Source organism: Bombina bombina, chromosome 6, assembly GCF_027579735.1.
Source record: "Bombina bombina isolate aBomBom1 chromosome 6, aBomBom1.pri, whole genome shotgun sequence".
NCBI lineage: Eukaryota > Metazoa > Chordata > Amphibia > Anura > Bombinatoridae > Bombina > Bombina bombina.
This window is the reverse complement of record NC_069504.1, coordinates 81,174,894-81,197,347: the sequence shown is the minus strand read 5'-3', so window position 1 is coordinate 81,197,347 and position 22,454 is coordinate 81,174,894. Positions and strand designations below refer to the sequence as shown.

At 38.1% G+C, this 22,454-nt stretch overlaps 1 protein-coding gene across 1 annotated transcript in view; it reads left to right on the top strand.

Annotated features, from left to right (window-relative positions):
* Positions 1 to 8,615: 8,615 nt before the first annotated feature.
* The window catches only part of FAM107B (family with sequence similarity 107 member B), a 138,698-nt gene continuing 124,859 nt past the window's right edge, over positions 8,616 to 22,454 (top strand). The window contains exon 1 of the mRNA XM_053716496.1: positions 8,616 to 8,740. The gene's annotated coding sequence lies outside the window, so the exon portion shown is untranslated. The remainder of the gene's footprint in view (positions 8,741 to 22,454) is intronic.

The window sequence follows — 22,454 nt, the reverse complement described above, 5'->3', positions numbered from 1 at the left end:
TGCATATAGTGGTACAATAAATACCTAGTTATAACTATCAACTACCTACATATAGTGGTACCATAAATACCTAGTTCTAACTATAAACTACCTACATTTAGTGGTACCATAAATACCTAGTTCTAACTATCAACTACCTACATATAGTGGTACATAAATACCTAGTTCTAACTATCAACTACCTACATATAATGGTACCATAAATATCTAGTTCTAACTATCAAATACCTACATATAATGGTACCATAAATACCTAGTTTTAACTATCAACTACCTACATATAGTGGTAAATAAATACCAAGTTATAGCTATCAACTACCTGCATATAGTGGTATCATAAATACCTAGTTATAACTATCAACTACCTGCATATAGTGGTACCATAAATACCTAGTTATATCTATCAACTACATACTAACTACTTTGGCGTCCAGCTCGTGAGGAACGCAACGATTGGAGGAACACGCATTTGTCATCCATATGCTAAAGAAAGTAGGAGATGCGGGCAGAGGATCAGCGTTATTTTTACCATAACACAAAGGTATTTTAAAAAATAGGCGTCTTTGTAAACTTTAATGAATTAAAGTGCCCCTGTTTTTAAGATTATTTTTTGATCTTGGGCTTTAATTCATTAAAGTTTACAATCACTTTAAACAAAATATGGGCACATGAGATAATGGAGAGGTCACTGTGACTAAGCAGTGTTTCTTACAGAAACGGCATATGATGATATCTGTAGGGTAGGTTCATGCAAAGGTTCTTGAATGGAAAATGAAATCTGTCTTGTAAGGTTACTGATATCTTCAGATGATCAATTTCAGTTTTTCCACTCCTATAAAAGATCATATATAAAGAATTGTGTCCAGACCTGAATTATATATTATATATAGCAACATGTATGTATGTATATATATATATATATATATATATAATATCAGTAACATATTTGTATACCTTAAATGGACTATACAAAATGATAAAGGGACTGAAAACCAAAATTTAACTTGCATAATTCAGCAATTCAGATAGCGCATGTATTTTAAAGGGCCACTAAAGTAAAAAATAAAGTTTCATGATTAAGATAAAGCATCCACTTTTAAAAAGTTCTAATATTCTTATTATCAAAACATGCACATCCTTTTTAGAAACACACTTTGTGAGACTCCAGATCCTACTGAGCATGAGCAAAAGTGTGCAGTATATATGTAAATGCATTTTGTGATTGGCTGATGGCTGTCACATGATAAAGGGGAGAGGGGAAATTGCATTAATTTTGAAATTGGAAATTACTAAAAACATTCTACTGCTCATTTAAAATTCAAAATGCTATATTATTGTCTTTTTATTGTGTATTTGTCAATTACTCAACTGTACTATATTTAGTGGTCCTTAAACTTTTATTTTCATTTCACTTCTATTGTACTCCCCCTGGTATCCTTTGTTGAAAAGCATACCTAGGTAGCCTCAGGAGCAGCAATGGCTCACCACTGTTCAGCTAGCTTCCAGTAGTACTCTGGTGCATGGGTTTAAAGGGACAGCAAATGCATTGTAACTATAACATATCATCAGAGTCTGAACATTATTAGAACAGATTAACACCTTCTTTGTTGCCATGTTCTTTTTCCATGGTCAAACTCCACCAACTGCTTCCTTTATTTAGAAAAACATTGGACATTGGAGCCTATTTATCAAGCTCCGTATGAAGCTTGATGCCCGTGTTTCTGGCGAGCCTTCAGGTCTAAAGACCGCTGCTCCATAACCTGTCCGCCTGCTCTGAGGCAGCGGACAGAAATTGCCGGAAATCAACCCGATCCAATACGTTCGGGTTGATTGACACCCCCTGCTAGCGGCCGATTGGCCACAAATCTGTAGGGGGCGGTATTGCATTTATCGATGTGCAGCAGACATGATCCGCAATATCAGATCATGTCCACTCGCATCATGATAAATAGGCCCCCTAGACTTGTGCTGATAAAATATTTATTGCTTAGCTTCAGCAGAAATTCTAAGACAACAAATTAGGAATAGATATGTGGCAGGGTCAGGCTTGTAATGCCTTTGTGTTCTTTGTTTTCAAGACTGGAGAAATCCACAGTTTCAGACTTAAATAGCAGGAAAATTTAGCAAAATAAAGAATGAAAGAATATTGCAAAATGTTACTATGCACATGTTTTATCATGTGTATGAAAGAGAAGCAATGATGTCATATTTTGCATGATATGACTAAAAGCTGTTTAAATGAAATATTGCAGGAAATGTATGTTTGTATCCCCACTGATAAGGGCAATGCCCTCGTCACGATTTAGGATGCAACAATAAAAAAAAAATGTGTACAATGTTCATTTAAATTAATACCATTTCCAGATTATTTGTTTATCATTCTTTAAACTGTTCTAAAATATTTGTATACATTAAATGGTCATAAAAGTACAAAAATAAAAAATGCTTCAATGTGTTAGTAAGTATGTATGGGACTGTACGGTCAAAATTTAACTTTCATGATTCGGGTAGAGCATGCAATTTTAAACAACTTTTCAATTTATATTATCAAATTTGTGTTGGTCTCTTGGTATTTTTGTTGAAATGCATACCTATGTAGGCTCAGAAGTATCAATACACTACTGGGAGCTAGCTGGTTGGTGACTGCACATATATTCCTCTTGTCATTGGCTCATCTGATGTGTTAGTGCATTGCTGATCATTCAACAAAGGATAGCAAGAGAATGAAGCTCATTTGGTAACAGAAAACTAATTGGAAAGTTGTTTAAAATTGTATGCTCTATCTGAATCATAAAAGAAAATGCTTGGCTTGCATGTCCCTTAAAGGGACATGGAACTCAAATTAAAAATTTCAAGATTAAGATAGAGTGTGCAACAAAAAAAGTCTCCATCTTACTTTTATTATGAAATTGACCTTGGTGTTCTTTGTTGAAACATAGCTCTTTCCATGAGAGGATACTGAGATAGGCTTAGGAGCGAGCACTATACGGCAGCCTTTGTAACAATAGTATTCAAATATTGCTGAAGACACACACACACTCCTGAGTCTGAGTGTGCTCTTCTGGAGGGAGCTAAATTTGCTAACTGAAGTGAATGTGGGTGTTTTTTAAATTATTACATGCGCAGTATATATGAATCATAAATGTTTAATTTTTGCTTTCCATGTCCCTTTAAAGGGACATGAAACCCGATCTTTTTCTTTCATGATTCAGAACATGCAAGTTTAAGTAACTCTCTAATTTACTGATATTATCAAATTTTCTTCATTCTCTTGGAATATTTTGTTAAAAAGTAGGGACATAAAGCTCAGGAGCGTGCTTGTGACTGGAGCACTATATAGCAGCAGTTTTGCAAGAATATAATCCATTTGCAGGAGCCCTAGATGGCAGCACAATTTCTATGCAGTGCTCCAGACAAATACTTATGTATCTCTTCAACAAACAATACCATGGGAACAAAGCAAATTTGACAGAAGTAATTGGAAACTTTTTTTTAAATGGCTTGCTCTGTCTGACTCACAAAATACATTTTTCGGGTTTCATATCCCTTTAGGCCTGAGGTGCATATAAATATACGCCTGACTCTAAGACTCAACGGCCTTCATAATCCCTTTTTTTTTTTTTTTAAACTGGTTAAAGGGACACTCAAGTGAAAATAAACTTTTATGATTTAGACAGAACATGCCGTTTTAAGACATTTTCAAATTTACTTCCATTATGAATTTTTGCACAGTCTTTTTATATTCACACTTTCTGGGGAACAAGATACTATTGAGCATGTGCACAAGCTCACAGGGTATACGTATACTAGTCTGTGATTGGCTGATGGCTGTCACATGACACAGGGGGCAGGAAAATGGTAGAAAAAATAAATTTGTCATAAAAAAAATCTACTGCTTATCTGAAATTCAGAGTAGGTGTTAAATCATTGTATTTTTATTATGCATTTGTTAATTATGCAAGTCTACTGCATTGAGTGGTCCTTTTTTGGGTAAAACGAGGAGGTATGAGATAAGTGACCTGTTATATGAGATATGCTATGTGACACTGCATATGTGAATAAAAATGGTGTCGAAATGAGGGTCAGATAAAACAATTTGTCAACCACTCTTGAACCAAGTCCTCAAAAGGATGTGGTTAGACAAAGCAGCAGACGAGTTTCAGGTTAGCTCAAATTTTTGTAACATTTATTCTTTCTGTTCATTTCACAAAATGCTACAGAAATTAGATTTACAATGACTTTCCTGTGCTTTGCATCCAATCATGTGCATTGAACATATCTTGCTTTTGTGTAAAAAAAAAAAAAGAAAAAAAAAAAAGAAAAAAAAAAGAAAAAAAAAAGTCTTTGTCCCACACTCCCTAGGGAGGCCAAAAAGTAACTTCTGTAACTTAGGTTTTCAGAATGCTGCAAATTGCTTAAACCAGCTATTTGATTTGCAGCATTTTGAAAACCTAGGTTACAGAATTTGCTTTTTGGCCTCTTTAAGGAGCATGAGAAAAGGGCAATTTCTATAAACATAAAGGTGTTTAATATCCATTTAAAAATGAAATCCCTTTATCCCAGTTAAGGTTGCTAGGTGGCCTTCACAAAAATACTGGATGACCTGTAGATCACTAACTGGGCAAAAGTGGTAGGTGGGATACACAAGATCCCCTACCCAAACTTTTACCTTAGGATCCACTGTTGACCCATATATATATATATATGTTTTGCTTTTGTTTGTTTTTTTTCTTCACAACTAAGCAGTGGTTTTATCCCCTTGGCTGCCAGTAACACACACATAAAGAAATTCAGTAATCTCTGACTACCAGTAACACACACAGAGCATTTTTTTTTTTTACAGACAGAGTAATATATAAAACATTTTTTTTAGATATAAAACGTGTTTACCTTTTATCTACATGTTTGTAATATATAGAGGCATAGGATGTTTAAATAGATGTTATTGGAAATAAAATTGAAATATAGAACTGTCCGTTTAAAGGGACATGAAAGCAAAACAATTTATTTCATGACTCAGATAGAACAAATAATTTTAAACAACTTTCCAATTTACTTCTGTTATCAATTTTGCTTCATTCTCTTGATAGCCTTTATTGAAGGAGCAGCAATGCACTACTGGGAGTTTGCTGGACACATCGGTAAACCAATGACAAGAGGCATATATGTGCAGCCACCAATCAGCAGCTAGCTCCCAAGTCTACCTAGGCATGCTTTTCAACAAAAGATACAAAAAGAACAAAACAAATTAGATAGAAATAAATTGGAACGTTGTTTAAAATGACATGCTCTATCTGAATCTTAAAATAAAAAATTTGGGTTTCATGTCCCTTTAAAGGGACACTATACCCAAACATTTTCTTTCATGATTAAGGTAGAGAATATAATTTTAAACAACATTCCAATTTACTTCTATTACCTAATTTGCTTTATTCTTTAGATATACTTTAATGAAGAAATAGCAATGCACACAGTGAACCAATCACAGGAGGCATCTATGTGCAGCTACCAATCAGCAGCTACTAAGCATATCTAGATATGCTTTTCAGCACAGAATATCAAGAGAATGAAGCAAAATAGATAATAGAAGTAAATTAGAAAGTTTAGAATTGTATGTTCTTTCTAAATCATGAAAGAAAAAAATTGGGTTTCATGTCCCTTTAAATGCTGGACACCTGGTAATCTGAATGCCAATACAATGTTGTGCAAACATAATTACACACACAAACATATAGCCCATCTGTCAGGTTTACTGTTCCAGGTTTATGATATGCATTTACTTTTATGAGATAAAGATCTGTACAAACATCATAGCTTATTCCATGACACACTTTGAGCATGGTGTTGTGATGTCTGAATTTACATTTATGCAAACTTATTAGGAACTAAATTATGATTTACAACTGACTCCTTCTAAAACAATCAAAGAACAAAATGGGTCAGGACAAGAAGGGGAAGTGACTTTGTCTGATCTGGAATGCTATAGTGTGGAAACAAAAAATAGTTTGTACAAGGGAGCATAGGTCTTGATCATTAAAACCTAGAACAATATTTGACAGTTATCATCAGTAAAGAAGATAGCTTGCCTCAAAATGTCCTCAGTAGCCACATCCCATTGTAAAGGGTCTTTAAGCAACCAATCAGGATGCTAGTTTCAGAATTTACAAGGGACCATGCCTCTTGCATTTGCAGCACAGTCACTTTATTTCCTTCCACAGAAGTTAGAAGAAGAGAAAGTCAATCCTAGCGTTAGCAGCTCAGAACGGTGATCGGTTAAAACAAATAAAGGAGCTTTCTATATAAAGTATCTTATACTTCACTGAAAGTCCCCTTTGTTTCAATAGTCAATCCTAGACTTTCTAACTATGAAATGCTGAGAGATTTCAGTGACATTGCAACAGACTACAGTAAAGCAATGGGGGATGTTAGCACTGATGATGAAGCTGATTGGCTGATTTTTGTTTTTAATATACAGTGGACAGTAGCTGAAGTATAACTGTTCACAGAGCACTTGTGAGCTGAACACATTTTGAGGTCAAGTATCTTCCTTTTTTACATACAGATGTTCTGGTGATATTTTCTTTTCAGCTTTTTAGAGTTGGCATATGAGTATTATGTCCAGTCCCTTTAAGTCTAACAACATAACTGGCTTCTGCAACTGTGCCAGTTATGCATATTATTATTTATTAATATACAACTTCAGCATACTTGGGGTATAATACAATAATAATACAACTTCAGCATACTTGGGGTATAATACAATAATAATATAACTTCAGCATACTCGGGGTATAATACAATAATAATATAACTTCAGCATACTTGGGGTATAATACAATAATAATACAACTTCAGCATACTTGGGGTATAATACAATAATAATACAACTTCAGCATACTTGGGGTATAATACAATAATAATACAACTTCAGCATACTTGGGGTATAATACAATAATAATACAACTTCAGCATACTTGGGGTATAATACAATAATAATATAACTTCAGCATACTTGGGGTATAATACAATAATAATACAACTTCAGCATACTTGGGGTATAATACAATAATAATACAACTTCAGCATACTTGGGGTATAATACAATAATAATACAACTTCAGCATACTTGGGGTATAATACAATAATAATATAACTTCAGCATACTTGGGGTATAATACAATAATAATACAACTTCAGCATACTTGGGGTATAATACAATAATAATACAACTTCAGCATACTTGGGGTATAATACAATAATAATACAACTTCAGCATACTTGGGGTATAATACAATAATGAAACAACTTCAGCATACTTGGGGTATAATACAATAATAATACAACTTCAGCATACTTGGGGTATAATACAATAATAATACAACTTCAGCATACTTGGGGTATAATACAATAATAATATAACTTCAGCATACTTTTGGTATAATACAATAATAATACAACTTCCGCATACTTTGGTATAATACAATAATAATACAACTTCAGCATACTTGGGTTATAATACAATAATAATACAACTTCAGCATACTTTGGTATAATACAATAATAATACAACTTCAGCATACTTGGGGTATAATACAATAATAATACAACTTCAGCATACTTGGGGTATAATACAATAATAATACAACTTCAGCATACTTTGGTATAATACAATAATAATACAACTTCAGCATACTTGGGGTATAATACAATAATAATACAACTTCAGCATACTTGGGGTATAATACAATAATAATATAACTTCAGCATACTTGGGGTATAATACAATAATAATACAACTTCAGCATACTTGGGGTATAATACAATAATAATACAACTTCAGCATACTTGGGGTATAATACAATAATAATACAACTTCAGCATACTTGGGGTATAATACAATAATAATACAACTTCAGCATACTTGGGGTATAATACAATAATAATACAACTTCAGCATACTTGGGGTATAATACAATAATAATACAACTTCAGCATACTTGGGGTATAATACAATAATAATACAACTTCAGCATACTTGGGGTATGCATATATGTTGGTAGCAGCTGTGGTTGCCAGATTCCAGTATCTAACTGGGGAATTCATTATTTCTGCCTGTCCAATAAAATATAAATATATAAAAATAATAAGCACCTAAGTGACTGGGACTGGTCTGAGGTCTTATGTGGTCATCAACACACACAGGGTACATACAGGGCTATGGTTCTGGTATGGGCATACAGTTTAGAGGGTCTCTTCAGAGCCATGGACATTTAAAGGGACAGTAAACGTTACAATTCGATTTTCACATTGATGCTTTCAAAAGTCCTCTGTCCTTGCTGTGTTTGGAACTAGGATCTGTTTTGAAGCTCATTATGTGAATATGACAGGCAAGTTTGTAGATGTTTGGTCTGATATGGGCACAGACATAGGCACTAGATATATACAGCACATGATACGTTGTCTATTTGATTAATAGATGTTTCCCTTATCATGATCTAAAACGGAATAGCTTTGTAGCTGACTGTGGCATCAGCATGGGGTTAAGGGGGCCGTCCGGTGAGCAGCCCGGGCTTGCAGTGACGTGCTGGGAGGGGCTGTGCTACTAGGGGAGTGCTCCCTGCTGCTGCTGCAGGAGGTTATTGTGAGGAGGGAGAGGCTGGAGTGCGCTGGGTATTTCGGAGCTGGGATATCTGACATTGTAGCAAGGGGAGACTCCTGCTCAGAAGGGCGTTAGCTGGAGGTACGTCTGGGACATCAACCAGTGACGGATCTTTTATTCAATTTAATGAAACTGTGATTTTTATTTTCATATTGATTGCAGGAAGCATTTAATATCGTGCATCAGGTTTCTGCACTTGGCAAGTGAGTAGTTAAATGGTACACGTGTGTCCTCTGGCAGATGATGGGTTAAAAGTTTCATGCGTGTTTATTTACAGCGAGCGCGGGGATGTTCCTGTGCACCGGCGTTTTACTTTGTATACAGTGCTGGGACTGTGTGAGAGCAGGAAGGGAGCACATTTTTGTTTATTGAACCTGAGAAGCTGCGTCAGGGAGCTGTCGGAATGGAGCAGTAACATCTAATTCTGTGATGGGAAAGCCATGTGCTCTGTTATGTGCACAGGAACTGTTAGTGTTTAACATTAGTACTACAGAGCTCTGGCTGCCTTATGGAGCTGCACTGCCCTGGGGTATACAGAGCTCTGGCTGCCTTATGGAGCTGCACTGCCCTGGGGTATACAGAGCTCTGGCTGCCTTATGGAGCTGCACTGCCCTGGGGTATACAGAGCTCTGTCTGCCTTGTAGAGCTTCACTGCCCTGGGGTATACAGAGCTCTGGCTGCCTTGTAGAGCTGCACTGCCCTGGGGTATACAGAGCTCTGGCTGCCTTATGGAGCTGCACTGCCCTGGGGTATACAGAGCTCTGGCTGCCTTATAGAGCTTCACTGCCCTGGGATATACAGAGCTCTGCCTGCCTTATAGAGCTTCACTGCCCTGGGATATACAGAGCTCTGGCTGCCTTATAGAGCTTCACTGCCCTGGGATATCCAGAGCTCTGGCTGCCTTATAGAGCTTCACTGCCCTGGGGTATACAGAGCTCTGGCTGCCTTATGGAGCTTCACTGCCCTGGGCTATACAGAGCTCTGGCTGCCTTATAGAGCTGCACTGCCCTGGGGTATATACAGAGCTCTGGCTGCCTTATAGAGCTTCACTACCCTGGGGTATATACAGAGCTCTGGCTGCCTTATAGAGCTTCACTACCCTGGGGTATATACAGAGCTCTGGCTGCCTTATAGAGCTTCACTGCCCTGGGGTATATACAGAGCTCTGGCTGCCTTGCAGAGCTTCACTGCCCTGGGTTATGCAGAGCTCTGTCTGCCTGGTGGAACCTCACTGCCCTGGGTTATGCAGAGCTCTGGCTGCCTTATAGAGCTTCACTGCCCTGGGGTATACAGAGCTCTGGCTGCCTTGCAGAGCTTCACTGCCCTGGGTTATGCAGAGCTCTGGCTGCCTGGTGGAACCTCACTGCCCTGGGTTATGCAGAGCTCTGGCTGCCTGGTGGAACCTCACTGCCCTGGGTTATGTAGAGCTCTGGCTGCCTGGTGGAACCTCACTGCCCTGGGTTATGCAGAGCTCTGGCTGCCTGGTGGAACCTCACTGCCCTGGGTTATGCAGAGCTCTGGCTGCCTGGTGGAACCTCACTGCCCTGGGTTATGCAGAGCTCTGGCTGCCTGGTGGAACCTCACTGCCCTGGGTTATGCAGAGCTCTGGCTGCCTGGTGGAACCTCACTGCCCTGGGTACCTACGTTATAATCTCTTGTCTGTTTCAACCTAATTTTTCTAATACAGACGTGCGTGGGAAGTTAGAAACTAACTCTGGTTTACTTCATACTGCTGTGTGTGAGAGAGCTGTAGTTTTAGACCTCACTGCTGTGTGTATATGTGAGAGCTGTAGTATTAGACCTCACTGCTGTGTGTGTGTGTGAGAGCTGTAGTATTAGACCTCACTGCTGTGTGTGTGTGTGTGAGAGAGCTGTAGTATTAGACCTCACTGCTGTGTGTGTGTGTGAGAGAGAGCTGTAGTATTAGACCTCACTGCTGTGTGTGTGTGAGAGAGCTGTAGTATTAGACCACACTGCTGTGTGTGTGTGTGTGAGAGCTGTAGTATTAGACCTCACTGCTGTGTGTGTGAGAGCTGTAGTATTAGACCTCACTGCTGTGTGTGTGTGTGTGAGAGAGCTGTAGTATTAGACCTCACTGCTGTGTGTGTGTGTGAGAGAGCTGTAGTATTAGACCTCACTGCTGTGTGTGTGTGTGTGAGAGCTGTAGTATTAGACCTCACTGCTGTGTGTGTGTGAGAGCTGTAGTATTAGACCTCACTGCTGTGTGTGTGTGAGAGCTGTAGTATTAGACCTCACTGCTGTGTGTGTGTGAGAGCTGTAGTATTAGACCTCACTGCTGTGTGTGTGTGTGTGAGAGAGAGCTGTAGTTTTAGACCTCACTGCTGTGTGTGTGAGAGAGAGCTGTAGTTTTAGACCTCACTGCTGTGTGTGTGTGTGTGTGAGAGAGAGCTGTAGTTTTAGACCTCACTGCTGTGTGTGTATATATGTGAGAGAGCTGTAGTACTAGACATTACTGGTGTGTGTATGTGAGAGAGCTGTAGTATTAGACCTCACTGCTGTGTGTGTGTGTATATGTGTGAGCTGTGGTATTAGACCTCACTGCTGTGTATATGTGAGAGAGCTGTAGTATTAGACCTCACTGCTGTGTGTGAGCTGCTCTGCTAGACCTCTTTGCTGTTTGTGTGGTACCATCCAGAGCACTATCTACAGTATCTCACAAAAGTGAGTACACCCCTCACATTTTATTATATCTTTTCATGTGACAACACTGAAGAAATGTCACTTTGCTACAATGTAAAGTAGTGAGTGTACAGCCTGTATAACTGTACATTTGCTGTCCCCTCAAAATAACTCAACACACAGCCATTAATGTCTAAACCGTTGGCGGCAACAAAAGTGAGTACACCCCTAAGTGGAAATGTCCACGTTGGGGCCAAAGTGTCAATATTTTGTGTGGCCACCATTATTTACAAGCACTGCCTTAACCCTCTTGGGCATGGAGATCAGAGCTTCACAGGTTGCCACTGGAGTCCTCTTCCACTCCTCCCGGCAGCACTCATGCAGGCCCAGACCATGACACTCCCACACAATGCTTGACTGTAGGAAAGACACACTTGTACTCCTCACCTGGTTGCCGCCACACGCGCTTGACACCATCTGAACCAAATAAGTTTGTTGGTCTCCTCGGACCACAGGACATGGTTCCAGTAATCCATGTCCTTAGTCTGCTTGTCTTCAGCAAACTGTTTGTAGGCTTTCTTGTGCATCATCTTTAGAAGAGGCTTCCTTCTGGGACGAAAGCCATGCAGACCAATTTGATGCAGTGTGCGGCGTATGGTCTGAGCACTGACAGGCTGACCCCCCACCCCTTCAACCTCTGCAGCAATGCTGGCAGCACTCATATGTCTATATCCCAAAGACAACCTTTGGATATGACGATGAACGTGCACGCAACTTTTGGTCAACCATGGCGAGGCCTGTTCTGAGTGGAACCTGTCCTGTGAAACCACTGTATGGTCTTTCCCCCCGTGCTGCAGCTCAGTTTCAGGATCTTGGCAATCTTCTTATAGCCTAGGCCATTTTTATGTAGAGCAACAATTTTTTTTTTTTCAGATCCTCAGTTCTTTGACATGAGGTGCCATGTTGAACTTCCAGTGACCAGTATGAGAGCGATAACACCAAATTTAACACACTTGCTCCCCATTCACTCCTGAGACCTTGTAACACTAACGAGTCACATGACCCCGGGGAGGAAAAATGACTAATTGGGCCCAATTTGGACATTTTCACTTAGGGGTGTACTCACTTTTGTTGCCAACGGTTTAGACATTAAAGGGACAGTCTACACCAGAATTTTTATTGTTTTAAAAGATAGATAATCCCTTTATTACCCATTCCCCAGTTTTGCATAACCAACAGTTATATTTATATACTTTTTACCTCTGTGATTATCTTGTATCTAAGCCTCTGCAAACTGCCCCCTTATTTCAGTTCTTTTGACAGACTTGCAGTTTAGTCAATCAGTGCTGGCTCCCAGATAACTTCACGTGCACGAGCACAGTGTTATCTATATGAAAAACATGAACTAACACCCTCTAGTGGTGAAAAACTGTTAAAATGCATTCTGAAAAGAGGTGGTGGCCTTCAAGGTCTAAGAAATTAGCATATGAACCTCCTAGGTTAAGCTTTCAACTAAGAGAACAAAGTAAAATTGGTGATAAAAGTAAATTGGAAAATTGTTTAAAATTACATGCCCTATCTGAATAATGAAAGTTTATTTTGGACTAGACTGTCCCTTTAATGCTGTGTTGAGTTATTTTGAGGGGATAGCAAATTAACACTGTTGTACAGGCTGTTCACTCACTACTTTACATTGTAGCAAAGTGTCATTTCTTCAGCGTTGTCACATGAAAAGCTATAATAAAATATAAATGTGAGGGGAGTACTCTTGTGAGATGCTGTATCTATCCATCCCTATGGGATGTAGCAAAACCGTGATTAACAAACGCTAATGTTATCAGGGAGGAGAGACAGAAGATTGTGCACTGTCAAACACCTTTTGATCGCCACTGGCGTTAAAGGGTTATGAAACCTTAAAAATGTATTTTGTGATTCAGACTGCATACAGTTCTTAAATAGTTTATTTACTTCTATTATCAAATTTGCTTCATTCCCATGGTATTCTCTGTTGAAGAGATACCTAGGTAGGCATCTGCAGCGCTACATGGCAGGAAATACTGCTGCCGTCTAGTTCTCTTGCAAGTGGATAACATTCTTGCAAAACTGCTGTCATATAGTGCTCCAGAAATGGGCCTTTCCTGTATAATGAAATAAAAATGTTGGGTTTCATATCCCTTTAAGAAAAGATTTTAATATGAGTACCATGTTCCCATAAGCCTTTGCTTCAGTTTCTTTATATATGTTCACATTGTGTTACTGATGAATGAATCAGGAGGAATGTGATAAATAACTGGACGTATATTCCTTTTGGGTGTTTGTTTTTAAGCTGTAAATTGCAACATGTTTATGAGCTGTTTCCTGTGCGGTGACAAACTGGTGACACAGCAACCCTGTCCTTATGCTGGGGCATTACAGTACACTGTAAAATTGTTTTTCTATTAATGTATTGTCAATGACTTGTTATACCAGCTGCAGAGTATAAAATGTATGATAAATGGCATTTTCAGGTGTATTTGTGTTTTATAAAGTAGCTGGGTTTGTGATTTTAAACAACAGCCTATTACAAATGGTTACAATTCAGTTAATATCGTATTTTATTATGTTATCACTTTGTGTACACACACTTCTCTATCTTATATTTGTCTGGAAAACTAAAGCTCTATACGTAGAGAGAAAAATGGAAAATTATCGTTTTTATTGCTTACTATCCTGCACCCCGCTGTGAGTATAATTTCTTCTGCTTGCTGTGTTTACTTAGGCTTGTCAATAGCTGAGACTCAAGTATCAACACTTTCAGTATAAAGTTGGGAAACCACAAGCTAAATTAGCTATTTCAAAGGCCAAAATAGGGGTAAAGGAGCTACTTGTAAATAATTTGACACGCCATCAGGTAAAATGGATTACTGGGAACAATTAATATGGGATAATTTTTTTTGGGTGAACTGTCCCTTTTTAAAGAGATGTGCAGTGTTTGAGTAAAATACCAACCCAAACATCCTATAACTGGCAATTAGATCTGGTAAGAAACTGACATTTATAATATTGGGGACCAGTGACATTTTTTATAGATAAAATATACTTGTAGAATAATAAAATAGAATTTTGGAACTTTGTAAATCTTTTTTAACATTACCAAAACATCTGCCATATTAATGCTTGGGAAGCTAGATTTGCTGTGACAGTAAGTGTGACTTTTGTTCCCTGGGCTTCTGAGCATACAAATGATCCCATCCCTGCTCCTGTACAGTGTCTGAATGCCAAACATACTTGTAAATTCTGTGCACATTTGTTTGTCTGTCTGTACACTTGTTTAAGAAATATTTTTTGCAGCAGTGAAAGGGTCGCAAAACTTGTTAAGATCCAATATTAAATGTTTAATTATGGATAGTAAAATAACATAAGTATAATGCAGTGTTTTTCTTACACCCCCCTTCTTAAGAGGAAGAGTCTAGTCAAGATTAAACTTTCATGATTCAGATATAGCATGCAACTTTCTAATTTACTCCTATTTTCTTTGTTCTCTTGGTATCTTTATTTGAAAAAGCAAGAATATAAGCTTAGGAGCCGGCCCACTTTTGGTTCAGAACCTGGGTAGCGCTTGCTGATTGGCGGCTACATTTAGACACCAATCAGCAAGCGCTACCCAGGAGCTGAACCAGAAATGGGCCGGCTCCTACGTTTACATTTAAATAAAGATACCAAGAGAACAAAGAAAAATTGATAATAGGAGTTAAATTAGAAAGTTGCTTAAAATTGCATGCTGTATCTGAATCATAAACTTTTACATTTTGACTAAACTATTCCTTTTAACTTTCAAATGTTTTCCAATTCTGAGATTTGGAATTATTCCGATCAAAACTGAAACGCTCATAGATTAATTGCATGTTTGAATAGAAACATATTTACAATATACATATATTGGCAAAAATGCTTCTAGTACAAATTATTGTTAATTATTCTCAGTGCACCAGCATTAAATAATGCAGCTGCACAGTTAGCAAGTGGGGCTTGTATCTTGTTAGCAATAATACAATATTGAGTCATTACCAGATGATACTAGCACTTTAGGCTCTCTGAACAAGTAGTATATTTACAATGCTGATTCGCGGATCCATACTTAAAGGGACACACAAGTCAAAATTAAACTTTCATTATTCAGATAGAGCAGCAATTTTAAACAACTTTCCAATTTACTTCCATTAACAAAAAAAGTGCAGTCATTTTGAGTTACCAGCTCCTACTGATCATGTGCAAGAATTCACAGAATAAGCGTATTTGCATTTGTGATTGGCTGTCACATGGTACGTGTATGTATTTGTGATTGGCTGATGGCTGTCACATGGCACAGGAGGAGTGGAACTAGACAATTTTTTAAAATTGTCAGAATTTTTTTACTATTCATTTGAGACTAAGTGCTATTACATTGTCTTGTTATCTTGCATTTGTTGATTATGCAAATCTACTGTGTTGACTGGTTCTTTTTAAATACTCTCTATAGGCATTTTTGCTTATACATGTATATTTTGGCTGGAATGCCCCTTTAACAACAGTTTCAGAAAACGACGTCTTAATAAAATCTTCACACATGGCTGATCTAGAAATTTATTACGGAAAAGCTTTGGAATTACAAGGTGTTTTATATCCCTTTTTAATAGCTTTGTTCATTTTACTATTACTTTGCCTGAGCGCTTGTTCTGTGTATCCCTACTTAAAGGGCCAGTAAACCTAAAAAATGTTATATAATTCTGCACATAGTGCAGAATTATATAACATATTAGCAGCAGCTTTATAAAACCTAATATTCCCTGTGAATTTTTATAAAAAAAATACTGTTTTCCAGAACCGCTTTTCTGTGCTCTTCTTAACGGGTCTGTTTTTATCACAGAGCGCATCTGGCTAGCTGTCTAGTCACAGCCCGGTCCGACCGCGCCATTGCTCTCAATGCATCTCGCTCCTGCCCTGTCTGACAGCGGTAGCGAGCTGCACTGAGAGCAATGGCGCGGTCGGGCCGGGCTGTGACTAGACAGCTGGAATAAGAATGACACCAAGAATAAGAATGCTTGAAATAAAAAAATGAATCATCATGATGTTGTTGTTGTTCGCAGTCATATTTTCAAGTTCCGAATGTAATTTATATTAAATAGGAAATTCTCAGCTTTTTCTTGCTAAACTTTTGTAATCTGGTAGCAGGGTTTATTTCAATTCCCTTTATGAAACAATCTTTTGACTAGATCAAAGGGATAAGAAATCCAAATTTTGTCTTTGATTCAGATAAAGCCTGCAGTTTTAAACCACTTCCCAATGTTCTTCTATTATATTTGCTTCATTCCCTTGGTATTCTTTGTTGGAAGAGCAGCAATGTATTACTGGGAACTAGCTGAACACATTGGGGGAGCCAATAACATGAGGCATCTATGTGAATCAACCAATCAGCAGCTCCTGAACCTATCTAGGTATCCTTTTTCAACAAATGATACCAAGAGAACAAATTAGAGGCAAATTGAAAAGTTGTTTAAAATCACGTTCCATCTGAATCATGAAAGTGAAAAATTGGGTTTCATGTTCCCTCTGCTGCAAACGATTTGCTTCAGGAAGGAGTTATAATTTAGATTTCAGTGATGGGATCGGGTTGGGGGGAGTGCCTATGAGGCTAGGCACGCCCTCCAGCCCGATCCCATGAGGCTAGGCACGCCCTCCAGCCCGATCCCATGAGGCTAGGCACGCCCTCCAACCCGATCCCATGAGGCTAGGCACGCCCTCCAACCCGATCCCATGAGGCTAGGCACGCCCTCCAGCCCGATCCCATGAGGCTAGGCACGCCCTCCAGCCCGATCCCATGAGGCTAGGCACGCCCTCCAGCCCGATCCCATGAGGCTAGGCACGCCCTCCAGCCCGATCCCATGAGGCTAGGCACGCCCTCCAGCCCGATCCCATGAGGCTAGGCACGCCCTCCAGCCCGATCCCATGAGGCTAGGCACGCCCTCCAGCCCGATCCCATGAGGCTAGGCACGCCCTCCAGCCCGATCCCATGAGGCTAGGCACGCCCTCCAGCCCGCAATCCCATTTGCAAAGCTGCTATGGCTTCAGGACAGCAAAACGGCTAGGACGTTCAATACCATCCTAATGATGGGAAAGGGTTAAATTGAGACTAGAAGAAAATGCATACTTGTGCACCACCAATACAACTATTTTAACTCTTTCATGACAGGGTCATTTTGTCTACATCGGAACAACATTCCGATGTAGACAAATTTAAAAAAAACGCGATCGTGCACGTGATCGCCAGATTTCAATGATGGGATCAGGTCAGGGGGGCGTCCCTATTAAGCTAGGCACGCCCTCCAGACCGCAAACCCATCCAAGAAGCACCGTTGGCTTCAGGACAGCCAAACGGCTTGGATATTCTATTCCGTCCTAACGGTGCTAAACCCCGGCGCGTTTAGGACGGAATAGAACGGCACAAGGCGTTAAAAGGTTAATGCTTACTGGCTGCTAGTGAAAATATCCACAAGTGTGGTTTTTCTACAGAAAAAAACACAAAACAAAAACACAGTTAGTTTCACAAGACAAAGATTCATTATAAATAATTACAAGGAACAATGAGCACTGAAACTTTTAAATCAACCTATTATGTAAAAATCGACTTTACTAAAAGCAAGCATTTGTTTTAATATTAAAGGGACACTGTTGCTGCGTCTTTGCTTATTTAAAACTGTTTCTAGCTGTTATCAGCAGAGGAGGTTAGATGAGAACATGCTGTTTAACATTTAAACATGTCACCCATTTCTTTATATAAACTAAAACGTTAAACTTGTTTCTTTAATATTGAAACTGGTATAATTGAAAATAGGCTTTATTCTCTTACTTATCTTTGAATTTAAAGGGCCATTAAACTTGTTTGGTAAACTACATGCTTTTGAACCTTCATATCTGAGAATAATTTTGCAATGAAAACTGCAGCTTTTTGTCAAATGAGTGTGTGTGTGTGTATATATGTATGTGTATATATATATATATATATATATATATATATATATATATATATATATATATATATATATATATATATATATTGTGTGTGTGTATATATGTATATATATTCTCATGAAATTGCACTCCCAATAACCAAAATCCTTATGCCCTGGGTGCAGCAAACAAAATAGATAGAAATACAGGACAAGCGCACTCCAAGGGACTTATCAAAAATCACTTTAATCAGTGTTAACGTTTTCGGACGTAATATAGTCTGTCTTCAGACAAAAAAGTGTTTTTCGTCAAAAATTTACCTTTTTAATCCTGAGAGTGGTTCCATCGATTTTCCCCCGGCCATCGGCAGCCTCTGCTTACGTCAGAAATGACTAATCCGGCTTCCTCCAATCATGACGTCCCCCCCCCCCCCCCCGGGGGGATCATGGCCTGAGGGAATGCAGTGATTGAATGAAGCCGGATTCGTCATTTTGGACACGTGAAGAGGGCTTGCGACAGGTGGAGGAAGCGATATAGCGGCTCTCAGGATTAAAAGGTAAGTTTTTGAAATGTCAATTTTGATGAATTAAAGTGCCCTTGTTTTTAATAGGATTATTAAAAGCCGGGCACTGATTCGTCAAAATTGACCTTCACTTTAAGGTGGTTTAGCACCGATTCAAATCGGTTACTATTGCAAAGAATGCTTCTCCTATGACTGTTGATGCAAACTGATGATCCACCTTTTACAAACTTGACTGCTGAGAATCTTATTGGGGAGGGTGAAGTAAACAAAAGCTTACATAAATTGCCTAAAAGTATTAACCCAAACCTTCCTGTGAGAAAGGGAAACGATTCAAGCACAATATTTATATGTATTTTACAGCAAAATAATGAATGTATATTGCAATAATGTTTCACTTGCAATAACATTTTTCTATGTTGTTGAAATGTCAAGTTTAATGGTTCTTTTAATTACTTTATTTTTAAAAGTTCCAAAGTCACAGCTGCCTTTGACACTTTACCCTCCATATTGCACTCCTGTGATTATTTAAATAACAAAAAAGCATGAATTTGTATTATAAGGTTTAAATGTTTCCACAAGTCAGCAAACTTTTGGCTAGGATTACTAAATAAATTCTTGGAGTTCTCAAGGGATTGAAGTGATACAAGTAAATAACACTTATAAAGACTCTAATCCGATCCTGTCTTTTTTTTTTTTTTTTTTTTTACCTCATATTTTTCAGATTTGTACCGATATAAAAAGCTGAATCTAGATCATAAAGTAAAATTTTGGGATAGTATTTCGGTGCCAATATGTCCACAACATCTTTTACCCCTGATTAATGCTCCCATTACTCATAAAGAAATCATGGACACTATAGATTCCATAGCATTACACAAAACTCCAGGACCAAACCACCTTCCCAATGAATTTTATAAACTGTTGAATCCTAATATTACTCTTTATCTTAAAAACGGTTTAATTATTATTTTATAAACAGAGCACCTTGTTCGGACGCCTTCTCTGCATCCTGCACTACTTTGATCTTAAGGGTAAAAATCCTCTTGAAATGGGTTCCTACAGACCAATAGCTTTATTAAACTCAGATTATAAAATTGACTATTTTTCCTAGGAGATTGCAGACTCCCTTAAATCAAATAATTCACTCAGACCAGGTTGGTTTTCTTAAAGGTAGGAACGCTTCTGCTAAGATCAGAGAATTATTTCTCACAATAGATACCCATATTCACCCATAGCCCTCCTTCACTGTAATCTCAAAACTATTTCCAGATCAGTTAAAAATCTAGCCTCGGTATATAATGTATTGCTTGCCTGGCAGAAGGTAGTTGCAAAGTTAGGTCTTCATTACGCAGTTTCCAATTACCAGATTATTAAGGGGTATCCCAAATTTATTCCAGGAATCCAAACTAAGATAATTAAAAAATGGGCTAGTTTGGGGCTTTTCAGGCTGGCACAATTTGTGGATTTTAACCTATATGCAGTTAAATCATCTTCTGCTATGAAAGAACAATATTCTTTAGATAATAAGGACTTCTTTGCTTATCTTCAGATTAGACACTATCTTTCCAATTTTACCACCCTATATGTATAGAATTGGAATTGGACAAAATTAGATTCCTGGATTAAATTAGTTCAACATGGTCTTTGCTCTATCTCTCCCTGGTATAGATTGTTAGCAGGAATGAAAGAAGATAATTTAACCTATCCTATATTATAAAAGACAAGAGTTTGTCTGAAGCCGTCATGCGCAGTTCAGACAAACTCTTGCAGCCGATCGCACGCGCACCCACCCGGCAGCAGCGCGAGGACCCGGCACAGCTGATCAGTGAAATAAAGCAGCGCGAGGACCCAGCACAGCTGATCAGTGAAATAAAGCAGCGCGAGGACCCGGCACAGCTGATCAGTGAAATAAAGCAGCGCGAGGACCGGCAAGTGAAGGCGAGAGAGAGACACACGGCCCGTGTGAACGGGCTTTAGGACTAGTATTTTTAATAAATGGCAACCCTTATTAACATATCTCCATATTATTGATATAAAATATTCTATTAATAGGGTACATGAAACCACACTATCAGCTTCTTAGAGTTAATCTCTACTTAAATTACCATATATGACATACCCCGTACAAGGGATATAAATGGTACAACCTAGACTTTAATAAATGCCCTAAATGTTAATTATTAGGTGCAGATCTAAGGCATATGTTATGGGACTGTCTGAAAATAAAGTAACTGTGGTTAAAAGTTCAATACTGGATTAACACTGCTCTTAAAATGTCTTCTTTTTCATAAATGGGAAGATAAGACAATACCCACATTTACAGAAATTAGGAGTTTTATCAAAAAACAATGTATAAGTGAACAGAAAGATACAGATGCTAATATAGATTTACAAGTATGCTCCTTTTTTGGGAAATGGTTGGTCAATTTTTATCCAATCGCTCTCTAAGGAAGAACAAGATATGGTTTTCCCATTCAGGAATTAAGACCTAATTTTCCTGGGAATTTGGTAGGCTCATGAAGGGTGCTTTGAGGAGTAGAGAGAGGGAAGGATTAAAAGTTGGTTTTGTTTTGGCGTTTTCTTGCATTGTAAATTATCATCCTATAATTTGGTATTTTCCTTGTATTGGTGTTTTCTTCTTTCCTTTTGTCCTTAACGGTTAAAACTTAAAACTCCCTATAAAATGTGTACACTGAAAATAAATACTGATTTCAGGTTGAAGGAGAATGAACATGGTGTATTATGTTTTCCTTTCTTTCTGTGCGCCCTGTGTGGTGTCTAACTGATGCACTTATCCTTTTTGACTTCTCCTTTTTTTTTTTTTTTTGTGTTGTGCACATTATCGGTGCTAAATAAAATAATTTTTTTTTTTTAAAAAAAAAGGTTTAAATGTTTCCATTACGCTTTTCCTTTGTGTGCCCTCCTTTGAAGTGTGCGCAAGATAAGACAGCCGGTTGAACCAGCCCCAATCACAGCAGGAAAACCTGTGATAGCTGGAAAACTGACTGTAAAAGGGCACCAATCCAGATGTTAAACTCTTTAGCAATAACAGTCCTGCTGTTTGCTTTAGATCTCCATAATACGTTATTTATCTGCAAGTTTACGCCTGAAACTCCTAACCACAATTTAAAAGTACGGATGTCCTGCAAAGTTACATAGTGTGACATAGGGCTGTTATTTGTTTTTGTTTTCTATAATTCCTTTTAGGTTTTTGCATTCTGTATACATTTTTCAATAAGGTTAAAGGGACCGTCAACATCAGAATTTTTAAGGTTTAAAAAGATATATATAATTTATTTATTACCCATTTCCCAGTTTTGCATAACCAACACAGTTATAATAAAATACCTTTTACCTCAATGATTACCTTGTATCTAAACTTCTGCAAACTGCCCCCTTATTACAGTTCTTTTGCGAGACTTGCATTTTAGCCATTCAGTGTCGACTCCTAGTTAACTCCACGTGTGTGAGCACAATGGTATCTATATGACAAACATAAACTAACAGTTTAGTGGTGAAAAACTGTCAAAATGCATTCAGATAAGAGGTGGCCTTCAAGGTCCAAGATAGCATATGAGCCTACCTTGGTTTAGCTTTCAACTAAGAATACTAAGAGAACAAAGAAAAATTGGTGATTAAAAGTAAATTGGAAAGTTGTTTTAAAAA